Below are 16115 nucleotides of genomic sequence, written 5' to 3'. Positions count from 1 at the left end.
GCTCACCCACCACCACGATGTGTTACTGGTAGGAACCTCCTGGTTACACCAGCCCACAGGGGATTATTGTGTCCGTCCGTCGTGCATCCAAAAATGGGAGGGGTGGGGCTGGGCGGAGAGGGGAAGGTGGGGAGGGGCTGGGTGGGGGGTGGCAGGGGTGGGGCTGGGTGGGGAGGGGCTGGTCACCCCGTGGTGCCCTTATAAAACTCAACGTTTAACCTACTCACACCGGCTTGTGCCCGCCCTCACAGTCGAGCATATTTGCGGAATACACCACGCCGCCGTTGACCCTGGCCATTGACCGAGTAACCCAACGTTCCTACCAGCTCCCTCCGCAGGACAACGTGTTTAACATGGGGCGAGTGCCCCAGTCCCCGCGCAATGGGGGATCACCCGCGCACGTGGGCTCCGGGCCTTCACGCGGAAGCCGCTCGGTGGCGCACGTGGTTTGACCACTGGTAGGATAGTTCAGAGTTTTCAGTAGCTCCGATCGCTAACTACGGTACATTATATATATTTTTAAACGATCAACTATTTTTATTTTTACCAGGTAAGGCCCATTGGGCTACACAGCTCTTGTTTCAGAAGCGACCTGGCCACAAATGATAGCCCAACATGAAGTGGCTTATCATCACTCGGTAATGTATAGCAGCCAAATACTCCAGAACGCGTGATGTTGATTCTAAAATGTGTAGGGGGGGGGGGGAACCAGAGGGCACGGAGCAAAATCCACGCGACCACGGGGAGAGAGACATCTAAACTCCACATTTACAGCAGGCGTCAGGGTCGGGATTGGGATCGAACCCACACACTAGTCAGGCGAGGTAGTTAACGTCTCCTAGCCACCGTGGCACCCCATTAATTATATATGAGGACCAAATCCTATATACAGGTACGCACAAGCATACTCCAAAGCAACATTTACAAAATATAGTAAATCAATAAATATTTTTACACAAAAAAGTGATTATTGATTCGATTATTTGTATCGATGAATGGTGATGAGTAGATTAGTTTGTTGTTAGTGAATACATTATTTCGTATATCGTTGAATGGTGATGAGTAGATTATAGATTATTTGTTTGACTAATAGATTTTTTAAAAAGATTATTTGCATCCATCAATGGTGATGATGACGACCGCTTGTGTTGCGATCGAAACGTCGTAGTTTTTTGTTGTTTTATTTTCTTTGAACCTATCTACGTGACTTTACCGAAAGACCCAAATAATATGAATTCCTGCAGTCACGAAAGCTTGAAGTCAAAGTTTAATATTTGTATGAATCGATTATTGCATAATTTCCAAAAATGTTTTCTGAATGACAAGTTTTTAAAAAATAAATAAAAACTTCCATAAAAATGTATCATTAATCAACTATTACGTGTGCTTCCCACGCATGATTTGATGCATTCATACTGAGTGTTATAATCGTAAAAAACAGGAGTGCTGACCATCTCCCACTCGTCCACACAGCGGCGCTGCACCGACACTTTTTATATTCTTATGTTGCGAGCGAAACGTCGTAGTTTTTTTGTTATTTTCTTTGAACCTATCTACGTGACTTTACCGAAAGACCCAAGGGATATGAATGCCTGCAGTCACGAAAGCTTCAAACTCTTAGGTTTTTTCGGAAAAGTCAGTAGGTAAAAAATAATAAAATACAATACTAATAAATGAAAATAAATCAATTAAATCACGACGTTTCGGAGGCAACACAGGTCTCCGTCTTCAGGTGGGACCGTCACAGCTAGATTTATTGTATCAAGTGTAATTCTAGATCTGAAACTTTCGTGACTACAAGGATTCATACTCTTAGATTTTGTTGGTAAAGTCACGTAGGTAAAAAAATAATAAAATGAAATAATAATAAATTTAGCTGTGACGGTCCCACCTGAAGACGGAGACTTGTGTTGCCTCCGAAACGTCGTGATTTAATTGATTTATTTTCATTTGTTATTATTTTATTTTATTATTTTTCACTTGCGTGACTTTACCGAAAAAACCGAAGAGTATGAATCCTCGCAGTCACGAAAGTTTCAACTCTAGAACGAAAGCTTCAAGTCGAGATTCACCCACACTTTCTTCCAGCAACGGGCAGATCCTCTGCTCGGGTGATTTCGTCGGTCGGCCGATGATTTTATTCTCTCGCTGCGCCGTTGGATGACGACGGCTCGATGCTGCCCTGTGAACATTGCATCGCCGATCTACTGCTGGATGAGGGCCTTCGCCACGCCGTGCAATCGTTGGGGTCATTTGATCCCTCGCTTCACCATACCTCACCACCGCGTTTGTCGGTGCGGGGTTGGTGAAGACATTGGGAGCGCAGATGCGTGCAGCAGCATAGAATGCCAGCGCTGTACAACCTCAATCGTCGCTTGTGGCCCTTCCTCGTGTGCTCTGACGAAGGGGCATTGCCTGAAACGTCGCCAATTATATATTTGACGAATGTGTTGACGACTTGTGCTTTCGTGGTTGTGCATTACTACGGACGCAGCATTCAAAAAGTATTTGCTGTTGCATCTAGGCCAGCTTAGTCCATCATCGCCCAAGGGTGGATACAACAAATACAGCACTTTCTTTGTAGAAATGTCACGGTGGTTGTCCTTGAGAGACCACCATCTACGAGTACGAATTCTACTATAACCACTAACTAACTAGTCACTAGTACTAACTCTACCCCTAACCACTAACTAACTTGCCAACACGCCACTAGTACTAGCTCTACCTATAACCTCTAACCAACCAGCCCCAAGTACTAACTCTACTCTTAACCCTAACCATCTATCCAGCCAGCACACGAGTACTCCTGCCACCACAAAACGTGACTTTTCATTTTCCGAGAATAGGTTTTCCCCTTTTTTTCTGGCAACAAAACAGCTGTGATAAGATGTTAAAACAAACAAACTGAAACTTTTGACAAGGAATCATGTCTGCATTAACCACAATACTTGTGGTCAAAATGCAGACAAAAAACACACTGATAATATCTGTGGCATTGTCCTTGAAACTGATTGGCCCACACCAGAGACAGCTTTCTTTTGAGCCTCGTCTCAAAACGGTGTCAGACCAGAGGACGCCAAAAGGCGCCGCTTCTCTCGTCTCACAGCGCCGGTGGCTTTCTGCTGCGAGTGAAAGGCTCGTGGTGTGAGGGCACCAGCGGGACAGAGAGGCATTTGTCTGCTGCTGCTGCTGTAGTTGGTTGGTGGTGGTGTCGGTGGTGTCGCGGTTCCACAGCGCGGGTGCGTAAAGAACACATCTGTAGGCGACTGCTCACTGTGTGGGGGTATTCGCAGTTGTGCTGCGGGTAACAGCTTTGCCGTTAGTGGGGTGGGGGGTTGTGTCGCTTGTCGTTCCGGCACGATGCCCCCGACGTTTCGCTGCACGTGGCTGACAGCTTCTTCGGGCACTGAAACGTCTCGACATCATGCCGGAGAAACACGCGCTAAGACCGCGGTAGAACTCTGAACTAATGGACGAGAAGGATATCTGGCAATATATTATGGAAGAGGGAGATAAATATTTGTTCGCAGTGTATTATTATTATTTACCCAGCTTACTTTTTATGTCCCGGGAATACTTCCAGATGACGGTGCTGGTGGGAAAACCAGCGTCAGTGGAATGTCTTATAGGTGCAATCCATACACAACATTGTGAAGCTGTGATGGTAGCAGGCGGGTCCAGCCCTTTCATGGGTCATGAAGCTCTCTCTGGAGCCTGCGAAAACATTGATCTGTGGAGGATGCTGCTGCTGCTTCTGTTGCTGCTGCTAATGCCGATTCTGCCCCGTGGATGGATGAAGGCTGTGCTGTTTAATTTGCCATGAAGATAACCGAGCGTAGTTTTACGTTGTTTTCTTCAAGAGAGCTGATAGCTTCAATGTTTTTTCTCTCTCTCTCTCCAAAACCACAGAATAAATGAGGCTGGCGCAACAAAGTTCTGCCCGATATCGCACGGACGGCATGCCCTTGCAATCACGTGCGTGTGGATACACAGTGGCATGAATATAACGGGATGTGGTTTGCCGAACCACTAAACATACATTTCCAAGCAGTACTCCCGAAGCAAATAAATTAAATCAAATAAAGTTATAGCGCGCGTGCAGTGCATTGGTGGCATGTTGATAGCTACGTCTCCAGGTTCAAGGCGGTCCCAGTTTATTTTCTCCGCGTCCTCCGGCTTTCCCCTTCACATTTAGAAACGTGCATTCAGGTTATTTGGCTGCTATACATTCCCACGTGATAAGCCACTTCGTTGAGCTATCATCTGTAATGGTCAGGCCGCTTCTAAAAAAGATCTATACAGCTCAGCGAGCCTTACCTGGTAACTAAAAATGTTTTTGTTTAATTTCATAGAAACTGTGGAAGTAACACCGTGGGTTATTACAGAAAACAAACATGCCGACACATTCCACCCGTGAATTAGCCCGGTAATTCGAGGACGCACCGCATTTGTAAAGCACACGCACACACACACACGGGTAGAATGACGCATTCATATTCAACACAGTCACCCTCTTTAACAATGAACCTTTCACGGCCTTCCTGAATCTTTTGGATTCCTTTAAAAAAAATCACGTGGGGTGGGTGGGGGGGGGGGCAGGGGGGGGGGGTCTTTTTTCCCCCAACTGCACCAGGGTCTACTTCCCGCTGTCCAAAGACACTTTTCATGAATTTTTTTTTACAAAATCCATGAAACCAAATAAGAATGTAACATCGTATAGGCTGTATATATATATCTCCACCAACCATGATGAAGGAGCAGGGGCCGTTAAGAACCACTTGATCATGATCATACACTAAATCATATGTTTATGTATATTTAACATTTGATTGCTAATTAGCTATACCACCGCAGATTATATAGATTCGCCCCACTGTAGATCCTATCGGCTCATACTACTGCTCTATATGATACAATTCAACTCTATTGCAGAGCCGATGCATGCACACCATTGTAAACTATCTCGATTTGTGATATACAGTATGTTGATTTTATGTAGATTCACCACCACCAGATGCGACAGCTTCGCGCGACTAAACATTCTAACCTCACCGCCAAAAGGCACGGACAATTGTCACATGTCATTGACATGCCATTGACATGGCATTGACAATTGTCACATGTCATTGACATGTCATTGACATGTGATTCACAATTGTCACATGTCATTGACAATTGTCACATGTCATTGACATGTCATTGACATGTCATTGAATCATGAATGGAAAATTAAAAGACGAGGCAGAGTGCAACTTTTGGCCCCGCAAACCAAACTCTGGACCAAATCGCAAACCACTGCCGTGTGCGCTCCTATCGATGCAGAGAGGTGGAACAGCACATCAACACAAACTCAAACTCTCTATCTCCTGAAGCCCTCTCGTGGCGAGCAGACCTATACATTGGGCATCGAGCTCCTAAACATATTTGCTGCCAAATGCAAGAACATAATTGAATGAATAAAACGTTACGAGTGTAAACAAACAACGAAAATCGCGACATCGCCAAAACAAATCCGAAGCAAGACCCCCCCCGCCGTACCCCATGAAAATGTAGGTTTATCCATAAAAAAAATGGATAAACCTCCGATTAGCACAGTTGGCTACGTACGGTGCGAAAGAAATTCAACATACGGCCCATACTATGCGAGACAAAAGCCCATCATTCATTTGTCCTGAAAATAGACGACAACTTCATGGCCGACGCAATGTTATTGTCCAAAAAGTGAGCGTATTTTTGTGGAGAGAAGATGGATTATGTGAGCCAAATAATCCCACAAACTGTTTATTTTAATTTGGTGGGGCCATCTGCGGGGAGATTAGGATTGTGTTGTTATCACGGATTGATTGTGAAGAGTTCCAATAAAGCCATTATGGGTCACCCTGCCACTGACTCGCTGCTCGGACTGAAATAATAATTAATTCATTAATATTATTCTTAAATTATATATATATGTGTGGATATAAATTATGGAATTTATTTCTTCCGGAACACCAATCATGTAATTAAACTCCATGCCTGTTCATGACCTCATATCACGGTCTATGAACACCAAGGTCGTATCCACACACACGCGCACACACTTATCCAGTCTACACACACGCGCACACACTCATCCAGTCCACACACGCACACACACTCATCCAGTCCACACACACGCGCACACTCATACGGTCCTGGTTTTCCCAAATCCCATGGTGCTTTGCGCAATTAACGTGCACAAAATGCCAAGAAATCTCCTCGAGTGGCCGAGAGAAAGAGCGAAAGTCCGTGCCGGATCGGAGCCGAAGGGATTACGGATCCAAGCTTGCCTTGCCCTTGATCCGAGTGTTGTTAAGACAATGGAGCGTGACGGATTAGGTGACAATCCGTAATCCACCACTTTAATTGGAATCAATCAAATCAATGTATAATTTACTTAGAAGCAGGCGGCGATTCAATGATTGGCCGAGTTAATATATATTATTATTTTTACTTTAAGCAAGTATTGGTGTTCGAATAATCCAAACATCAAATAATAACAGTAAAACATGTACTTTGTTAATACGTGTAGGATAATCGTCATCGTCATCGTCATCAGCAGCAGCCTTAATCCACTGCTGGATGAAGGCTCCTGCTACTGTCACGCGACACAAAACAACCGAGCAGCCCGCACACGAGCCGATGTCATCGCTCCATCTCCGCGGGCGGAAGTCCTCTCGTATTTACGACTCCGTCGTGAGTCTCGAACACCAATCCATCATCATCATCATCATCGCCGTGGTGGTAGTGGTGGTCATCCTCACCCGGCCCGCCTGGTGACGTGCCCTACCCAAGCCCACTTTACTCGTCTTAACAGCCTATGAACGACAACAACAACAACAATTAACGCGGTCATCTATAACAATAATGGATTGCAAAGGAGAAAGAGGGAGGGGCGGAGGGAGGTAATTTAAGGAGCCGGTTATTGTTGCCGCTTAGGGTCGGTCGTTCTCTTTACGTTACGATCCGCGAGTTAACTTAAGGGTCCGTGACGAGTGGGAAGTCCCCGCAGTGGCAAAAGTGTTTGTCCCTGTGACCCCCCCCCACCTCCCAGGCCTCTCATAGCCGCACTCGTGGGTTAAATCCTCTGCTGGATGAAGAATTCCTCTGCCTGTACGTCTCTCGGCATTGCTGCGATGTCAATAAATTAATGTGTGCTCACACAGACTCCTTGGCTGCCATTCCGTGGTTAGCCTCGGCCACTTTCCTTCCAACGACCGTGGCCTGGTTAAGTTCACTTACTGGACGTCTGTGATTAAAGAGCTTTCTAGCTCATCGGATTCCTGCAGTATAAATACATATTCTGATTCGTATGATCAGTTTTAATTGCGTCTCTCAACTGCGTACGTTCGCCTCGGTGGCTGTGAGATGTTAACTACCTCGCCTGGTCTACAGGAGGTCGTGGGTTAGATCCCGACCTTGACACCTGCTGCTGCTGTATATTTGGAGTTTGTTTGTGTCTCTCTCTCTCCCCGTGGTCGCGTGGATTTTTCTCCGGGTTGTCCGTTTTTTCCCCTCCACATTACGAATCAACATCACGCGTTTACAGTAATTGTCTGTTATACATTTCCACGCGATAAGCCACTTCGCTGAGCTATCAATTGTGGCCAGGTGGCTTCTGAAAAAGAGCTGTACATAGCTCAGTGGGCCTTACCTGATCAAATAAACACCGTTTAGTTTACGTTCTCTTATACACGCGTCTTTTTCGTACTTTTGTCAACGTCCGTGTTTCTGAACCGAATGTCGCAGCAAGGCCATGCGGACGATACATGATGTGCAACCGTGAGCCGTGGCCGGGAGTTGAACCCAGCTTGCCGGGGTTCATGGCGCAGTATGCAAACCACTGCGCCACCGCTCCCCGTACACGCAATAGACCCGCGCGCACACATACTCGTGGAACAACAACAACAAACACATACACTCACGTAATCAAACACGAAGATCCCCCGTGTAGCCTTAACAGACTGTTGGGGCAAGTGCTGTCAGCGAGTAGCACCTACGAAAGCCGGCACGGCACACGAGGGGGTGGGTGGCCAGGACCACGCCCCACCGCCTCCCCAGGAATCACGTGTACACACCACGCCAGGTTAACACACCACGCCAGGTTTACACACCACGCCAGGTTTACACACCACACTCAATAACGTGTACACACCACGCCAGGTTAACACACCATACTCAATAACGTGTACACACCACATCAGGTTAACACACCACACTCAATAACGTGTACACACCACGCCAGGTTAACACACCACACTCAATAACGTGTACACACCACATCAGGTTAACACACCACACTCAATAACGTGTACACACCACGCCAGGTTAACACACCACACTCAATAACGTGTACACACCACACCAGGTTAACACACCACGCCAGGTACTCATTTAAGGTTGAGTTGACCTAGGGGAGGCCCAGGACCGGTTCGAATATTCGCCACTGTAATTTGGGTCGTGAGCGGGAATCGAATTGGTGTGGTTGGCTTCGCAGCGCAGCAACTACTACACTGCCGCTCCCCATAAATAAACACAAAAAAACAAAGACAAAGATCCCCCGTGTAGCCTTAACAGACTGTTGGGGCAAGTGCTGTTAGCGATCGCCTATGACGGCCGACACACAGTCACAGACACACAGTCACATACACACAGACACACAGTCACAGACACACAGTCACAGACACACAGACACAGTCACACAGACACACAGACGCACAGTCACAGACACACAGACACAGTCACAGACACACAGACATACAGTCACAGACACACAGACAGACAGACACACAGACACACAGTGAAAGACACACAGACACAGTCAAAGACACACAGACACAGTCACAGACACACAGACACACAGTCAAAGACACACAGACACACAGTCACAGACACAAAGTTAAATAACCTCCACGGAGCCAGGCCGATTGCTCAGAGAAGTGCAGTCAGCGAGCACTGAGTGAGCCCGTCACGATGCACGAGGGGGGTCGTGTGGTCACCACCACGCAGGGCCGCCTTTGTCTTCCCAGTACCTAACAAAAACAAAGATCCCCCGTATAGCCTTTACAAACTGTTGGGGCAAGTGCTGTTAGCGAGCACCTATGAAGGCCGGCGCTGTGGCACACGAGGGGGTGGGTGGCCAGCACCACGCCCGGCCGCCTTTGTCTCTAGTGGCGATGTTTACACACGGCACCAGGTACTCATTTGAGGCTGAGTCGACCTAGTGGAGGCCCAGGACCGGTTTCAGATAATCGTCACCGGTGTCGGCCGTGAGAATCGAACCCGGGTCGCCAGGTTCGTAGTGCAGCGCGCTAACCGCTGCACCACCGCTCGATGGGGGTTGTGTGGTCAGCACCACGCAGGGCCGCTTTTGTCTCCCCAGTACCTGACACACACACACACACACACGCGCACGTATTCCATACACCGTACATCAACTGTGTCTCGGCTTGAGCCGGAACAGTCCGGAGCGCTGTAACCACGATGACTTCGGCATGACACCCTCATCGTTCTCGTCGTCATCATTGTACCCTGTATCCATACAAACCGGGCCAAAACACGTCAACACAGAGAGCGTGCCGTAATGTGGGAATTACCATGTCGACACGTACAATATACTTCTCGTGGTGCTGGAGAGCTTGAAGCCAATAATTCACACTTAAAGCCAGCCAGCACTAGCAGCGTTCCGGAAAATGTCGTGATAAAAAAAAAACTCAGCCATGCACGTCTATATATAATGTATATTGCACGTGAAACAGACACTGCGTGGTTATATATTGCGGTGGTCCGCAAGTCAATTTCGTCCCAGGACCCAGATCCACCGAGCACCTCCTCCGCCCCTCCACACATGCAGCCTCTTAGACGAGTCCTCCTCTCCCCTCCTCCTCCCTCCTCCTCCCCCCTCCTCCTCCTCCCCCTCCTCCCTCCTCCCCATCCTCCTCCTCCAGCCCGACATATAACGGCATAGCACGCGCGAAGTTCCAAAAGAGAATTCGTGGTCGTGCCCGTGATCGTCATCGTCATCATGCTGTTGCGCATCTCTTAACACCGGTAAGAGATTTCTCCTCTCTGTACAAACACGCACGCGCGCACGCACGCACACACAAGACAAAGATCCTCCGTGTAGCCTGCGCAGACTGGTGGGGCAAGTGCTGTTAGCGAGCACCTATGTGAAAGCCGGCACGGTACACGAGGGTGGATTAGTGGCCAGCAGCCACGCCCGGCCGCCTTTGTCTCCCTGGTTGCGATGTTTACGCATCGCATCAGGTACTCGTATTGAGACTGAGTCGATAGTGGGGTGGCTGAGGACCCGGTTCAGATATAATCGTCGCCGTGAGCGGGAATCGAACTCGGGTGGCCGGGGTTCGTAGCGCAGAGCGCTACCGCTCCCCATACTCGCACACACGCACACATATTACTCCCCGTATGGCTTTTATATCCTGTTGGGAGAAGTGCTGTTATCGAGCACCCGCGAAGGTAATATTGTCCGTGTGTATCGTGTGCGTGCGGATACACGCGCACAGACACATGTCACGTGCACAGCGACAGACACACGTACACGAGACGCACGCTCAGACGGACACGCGCGCACACGTACGCAGCAGACACACACACGCACACACGCATTAACAACACACGCATACATATACACACAACACACATACATTACACACACGTACATACAAAGACAAAGATCACCCGCATAGCCTTAACAGATTGTCGGGATAAGTGCTGTTAGCGAGCGCCTATTAAGGCAAGATCGGCGCACGAGGGGGTGGGTGGCCAACACCACGCCCGGCCGTCTTTGTATCCCCAGTGTTGTTGATGTGCACAGAACACACTAGGTCCAGTCATTTTAGGCTGAGTTTACCTAAGTAAGCAACAGCACAGGTTCAGGTGCATCAGGTGTACAAGTGCACACACACACGCAAGCACACACACACAAGCACACACACACTCTCATCAGATGCTCATAGTTAACGCTGAATCGACCCCGCTCAGATATCACGCGCCACTGATGATAGCCGTGTGCTTTATTAAACTCAACGTCGTCGCGATTGCATCGCTGCGCGCTAAACATTGCGCCACCGCTCCCGCTATGACCTCGCGTATAAAAATCAAGAGAGAATGAGGAATGTGAGTGTGAGTGATGTTCTAGACGAGCTAGAGGGCTGGGTGAGAGTGGTGTGAGTGATGTTCTAGACGGGCTAGAGGGCTGGGTGAGAGTGGTGTGAGTGTGAATGATGTTCTAGACGGGCTAGAGGGCTGGGTGAGAGTGGTGTGAGTGTGAATGATGTTCTAGACGGGCTAGAGGGCTGGGTGAGAGTGGTGTGAGTGTGAATGATGTTCTAGACGGGCTAGAGGGCTGGGTGAGAGTGGTGTGAGAGTGAATGATGTTCTAGACGAGCTAGAGGGCTGGGTGAGAGGGGTGTGAGTGTGAATGATGTTCTAGACGGGCTAGAGGGCTGGGTGAGAGGGGTGTGAGAGTTAATTATGTTCTAGACGGGCTAGAGGGCTGGGTGAGAGTGGTGTGAGTGTGAATAATGTTCTAGACGGGCTAGAGGGCTGGGTGAGAGTGGTGTGAGTGTGAATGATGTTCTAGACGGGCTAGAGGGCTGGGTGAGAGTGGTGTGAGTGTGAATGATGTTCTAGACGGGCTAGAGGGCTGGGTGAGAGGGGTGTGAGAGTGAATGATGTTCTAGACGAGCTAGAGGGCTGGGTGAGAGTGGTGTGAGTGTGAATGATGTTCTAGACGGGCTAGAGGGCTGGGTGAGAGGGGTGTGAGAGTGAATGATGTTCTAGACGAGCTAGAGGGCTGGGTGAGAGTGGTGTGAGTGTGAATGATGTTCTAGACGGGCTAGAGGGCTGGGTGAGAGTGGTGTGAGTGTGAATGATGTTCTAGACGGGCTAGAGGGCTGGGTGAGAGGGGTGTGAGAGTAAATGATGTTCTAGACGGGCTAGAGGGCTGGGTGAGAGTGGTGTGAGTGTGAATGATGTTCTAGACGGGATAGAGGGCTGGGTGAGAGGGGTGTGAGAGTAAATGATGTTCTAGACGGGCTAGAGGGCTGGGTGAGAGTGGTGTGAGTGTGAATGATGTTCTAGACGGGCTAGAGGGCTGGGTGAGAGGGGTGTGAGAGTAAATGATGTTCTAGACGGGCTAGAGGGCTGGGTGAGAGTGGTGTGAGTGTGAATGATGTTCTAGACGGGCTAGAGGGCTGGGTGAGAGGGGTGTGAGAGTGAATGATGTTCTAGACGGGCTAGAGGGCTGGGTGAGAGTGTGAATGATGTTCTAGACGGGCTAGAGGGCTGGGTGAGAGTGGTGTGAGTGTGAATGATGTTCTAGACGGGATAGAGGGCTGGGTGAAAGTGTGAATGATGTTCTAGACGGGCTAGAGGGCTGGGTGAGAGTGGTGTGAGTGTGAATGATGTTCTAGACGGGCTAGAGGGCTGGGTGAGAGGGGTGTGAGAGTGAATGATGTTCTAGACGGGATAGAGGGCTGGGTGAGAGTGTGAATGATGTTCTAGACGGGCTAGAGGGCTGGGTGAGAGTGGTGAGAGTGTGAATGATGTTCTAGACGGGCTAGAGGGCTGGGTGAGAGGGGTGTGAGAGTGAATGATGTTCTAGACGGGATAGAGGGCTGGGTGAGAGTGTGAATGATGTTCTAGACGGGCTAGAGGGCTGGGTGAGAGTGGTGTGAGTGTGAATGATGTTCTAGACGGGCTAGAGGGCTGGGTGAGAGTGGTGTGAGTGTGAATGATGTTCTAGACGGGCTAGAGGGCTGGGTGAGAATGGTGTGAGTGTGAATGATGTTCTAGACGGGCTAGAGGGCTGGGTGAGAGTGGTGTGAGTGTGAATGATGTTCTAGACGGGCTAGAGGGCTGGGTGAGAGTGGTGTGAGAGTGAATGATGTTCTAGACGGGATAGAGGGCTGGGTGAGAGTGGTGTGAGTGTGAATGATGTTCTAGACGGGATAGAGGGCTGGGTGAGAGTGGTGTGAGTGTGAATGATGTTCTAGACGGGATAGAGGGCTGGGTGAGAGTGGTGTGAGAGTGAATGATGTTCTAGACGGGATAGAGGGCTGGGTGAGAGTGGTGTGAGTGTGAATGATGTTCTAGACGGGCTAGAGGGCTGGGTGAGAGTGGTGTGAGTGTGAATGATGTTCTAGACGGGCTAGAGGGCTGGGTGAGAGTGGTGTGAGTGTGAATGATGTTCTAGACGGGCTAGAGGGCTGGGTGAGAGTGGTGTGAGAGTGAATGATGTTCTAGACGGGCTAGAGGGCTGGGTGAGAGTGGTGTGAGTGTGAATAATGTTCTAGACGGGCTAGAGGGCTGGGTGAGAGTGGTGTGAGTGTGAATGATGTTCTAGACGAGCTAGAGGGCTGGGTGAGAGTGGTGTGAGTGTGAATGATGTTCTAGACGGGCTAGAGGGCTGGGTGAGAGTGGTGTGAGTGTGAATAATGTTCTAGACGGGCTAGAGGGCTGGGTGAGAGTGGTGTGAGTGTGAATGATGTTCTAGACGAGCTAGAGGGCTGGGTGAGAGTGGTGTGAGTGTGAATGATGTTCTAGACGAGCTAGAAGGCTGGGTGAGAGTGGTGTGAGTGTGAATGATGTTCTAGACGAGCTAGAAGGCTGGGTGAGAGTGGTGTGAGAGTGAATGATGTTCTAGACGAGCTAGAAGGCTGGGTGAGAGTGGTGTGAGTGTGAATGATGTTCTAGACGAGCTAGAAGGCTGGGTGAGAGTGGTGTGAGTGTGAGTGATGTTCTAGACGAGCTAGAAGGCTGGGTGAGAGTGGTGTGAGTGTGAATGATGTTCTAAACGAGCTAGAGGGCTGGGTGAGAGTGGTGTGAGTGTGAATGATGTTCTAGACGGGCTAGAGGGCTGGGTGAGAGTGGTGTGCGTGTGAATGATGTTCTAGACGGGCTAGAGGGCTGGGTGAGAATGGTGTGAGTGTGAATGATGTTCTAGACGGGCTAGAGGGCTGGGTGAGAGTGGTGTGAGTGTGAATTATGTTCTAGACGGGCTAGAGGGCTGGGTGAGAGTGGTGTGAGAGTGAATGATGTTCTAGACGAGCTAGAGGGCTGGGTGAGAGTGGTGTGAGTGTGAATTATGTTCTAGACGGGCTAGAGGGCTGGGTGAGAGTGGTGTGAGTGTGAATTATGTTCTAGACGGGCTAGAGGGCTGGGTGAGAGTGGTGTGAGAGTGAATGATGTTCTAGACGGGCTAGAGGGCTGGGTGAGAGTGGTGTGAGTGTGAATTATGTTCTAGACGGGCTAGAGGGCTGGGTGAGAGTGGTGTGAGTGTGAATTATGTTCTAGACGGGCTAGAGGGCTGGGTGAGAGTGGTGTGAGTGTGAATTATGTTCTAGACGGGCTAGAGGGCTGGGTGAGAGTGGTGTGAGAGTGAATGATGTTCTAGACGAGCTAGAGGGCTGGGTGTGAGTGTGAATGATGTTCTAGACGAGCTAGAGGGCTGGGTGAGAGTGGTGTGAGTATGAATGATGTTCTAGACGAGCTAGAGGTCTGGGTGAGAGTGGTGTGAGTGTGAATGATGTTCTAGACGAGCTAGAGGGCTGGGTGAGAGTGGTGTGAGTGTGAATGATGTTCTAGAGAGCTGGGTGAGAGTGGTGTGAGTGTGAATAATGTTCTAGACGGGCTAGAGGGCTGGGTGAGAGTGGTGTGAGTGTGAATGATGTTCTAGACGGGCTAGAGGGCTGGGTGAGAGTGGTGTGAGGGTGAATGATGTTCTAGACGAGCTAGAGGGCTGGGTGAGAGTGGTGTGAGTGTGAATGATGTTCTAGACGGGCTAGAGAGATCACGTTGGTCACTAATCTAATTAAGTTCACGCTTATAGCTAGAATCATCCGAAACGTGTGTTCTTTTTCAATTTTTGCCACAAACACGAGGGCGCCGAGGTTGATTGGTTTCGCTCTCAGGGCAGGGTCAACCTCCATCAACACGTCTCAAGCTCCAGTCCTCGCAGCCCCCCACCACCACCCCCCGCCTTTCCGCCTACTTCCCCGCTCAACTCTAGATGTACTCGTTCCACGCCCCATGCGCCCCATGATTGTTAAACGCGTCCCACGCGACGCGCGAAGCAATTGACGCTGTGTGCGTTAACGGAGCCGATTCACATGACGATTGAGATCTCATCTTCTCGGTTCTTTCGGTAAAGTCACGTCGAAGGGAAATAATGAAATAAAACAAATTTACATTAAAAAAACATAATACATTTTTTAAAATTATGTTTCATTTTTATTTTTTTATTATTTCCCTTTTACGTGACTTTACCGATAGAACCAAGAAGATTAATCCCTGCAGTCACGAAAGCTTTAAATCGAAATTGAGATCTCACTGCACGTGTGTGTGCGTGTGTGTGCACGTGTGTATGTGCGTGTGTGTGCACGTGTGTATGTGCGTGTGTGTGCACGTGTGTATGTGCGTGTGTGTGTTCGTGTGTATGTGCGTGTGTGTGCACGTGTGTGTGTGCGTGTGTGTGCACGTGTGTGTGTGCGTGTGTGTGCACGTGTGTATGTGCGTGTGTGTGTTCGTGTGTATGTGCGTGTGTGTGCACGTGTGTGTGTGCGTGTGTGTGCACGTGTGTATGTGCGTGTGTGTGCACGTGTGTATGTGCGTGTGTGTGTTCGTGTGTATGTGCGTGTGTGTGCACGTGTGTGTGTGCGTGTGTGTGCACGTGTGTGTGTGCGTGTGTGTGCACGTGTGTATGTGCGTGTGTGTGCACGTGTGTGTGTGCGTGTGTGCACGTGTGTATGTGTGTGTGTGCACGTGTGTGTGTGCGTGTGTGTGCACGTGTGTATGCGCGTGTGTGTGTTCGTGTAGTGGAGCGTTTAGCGTGCTGCGCTACGAACCCGGCGACCTGGGTTCGATTCCCGCTCATGGTCAACACCAGTGACGATTATCTGAACCGGTCCTGGGCCTCCCATGGGTCGACTCAGCCTCAAATGAGTACCTGGTGCGCTGTGTAAACATTGCCACTGGGGAGACAAAGGCGGTCGGGCGTGGTGTTGGCCACCCATCCCCTCGTGTGCCACAGTGCCGGCCTTCATAGGTGCTTGCTAACAGCACTTGCCCCAACAGTA

This window comes from Lampetra planeri, chromosome 22 (assembly GCF_965212315.1).
Source record: "Lampetra planeri chromosome 22, kcLamPlan1.2.h2, whole genome shotgun sequence".
NCBI lineage: Eukaryota > Metazoa > Chordata > Hyperoartia > Petromyzontiformes > Petromyzontidae > Lampetra > Lampetra planeri.
This window is presented reverse-complemented; position numbering follows the sequence as displayed.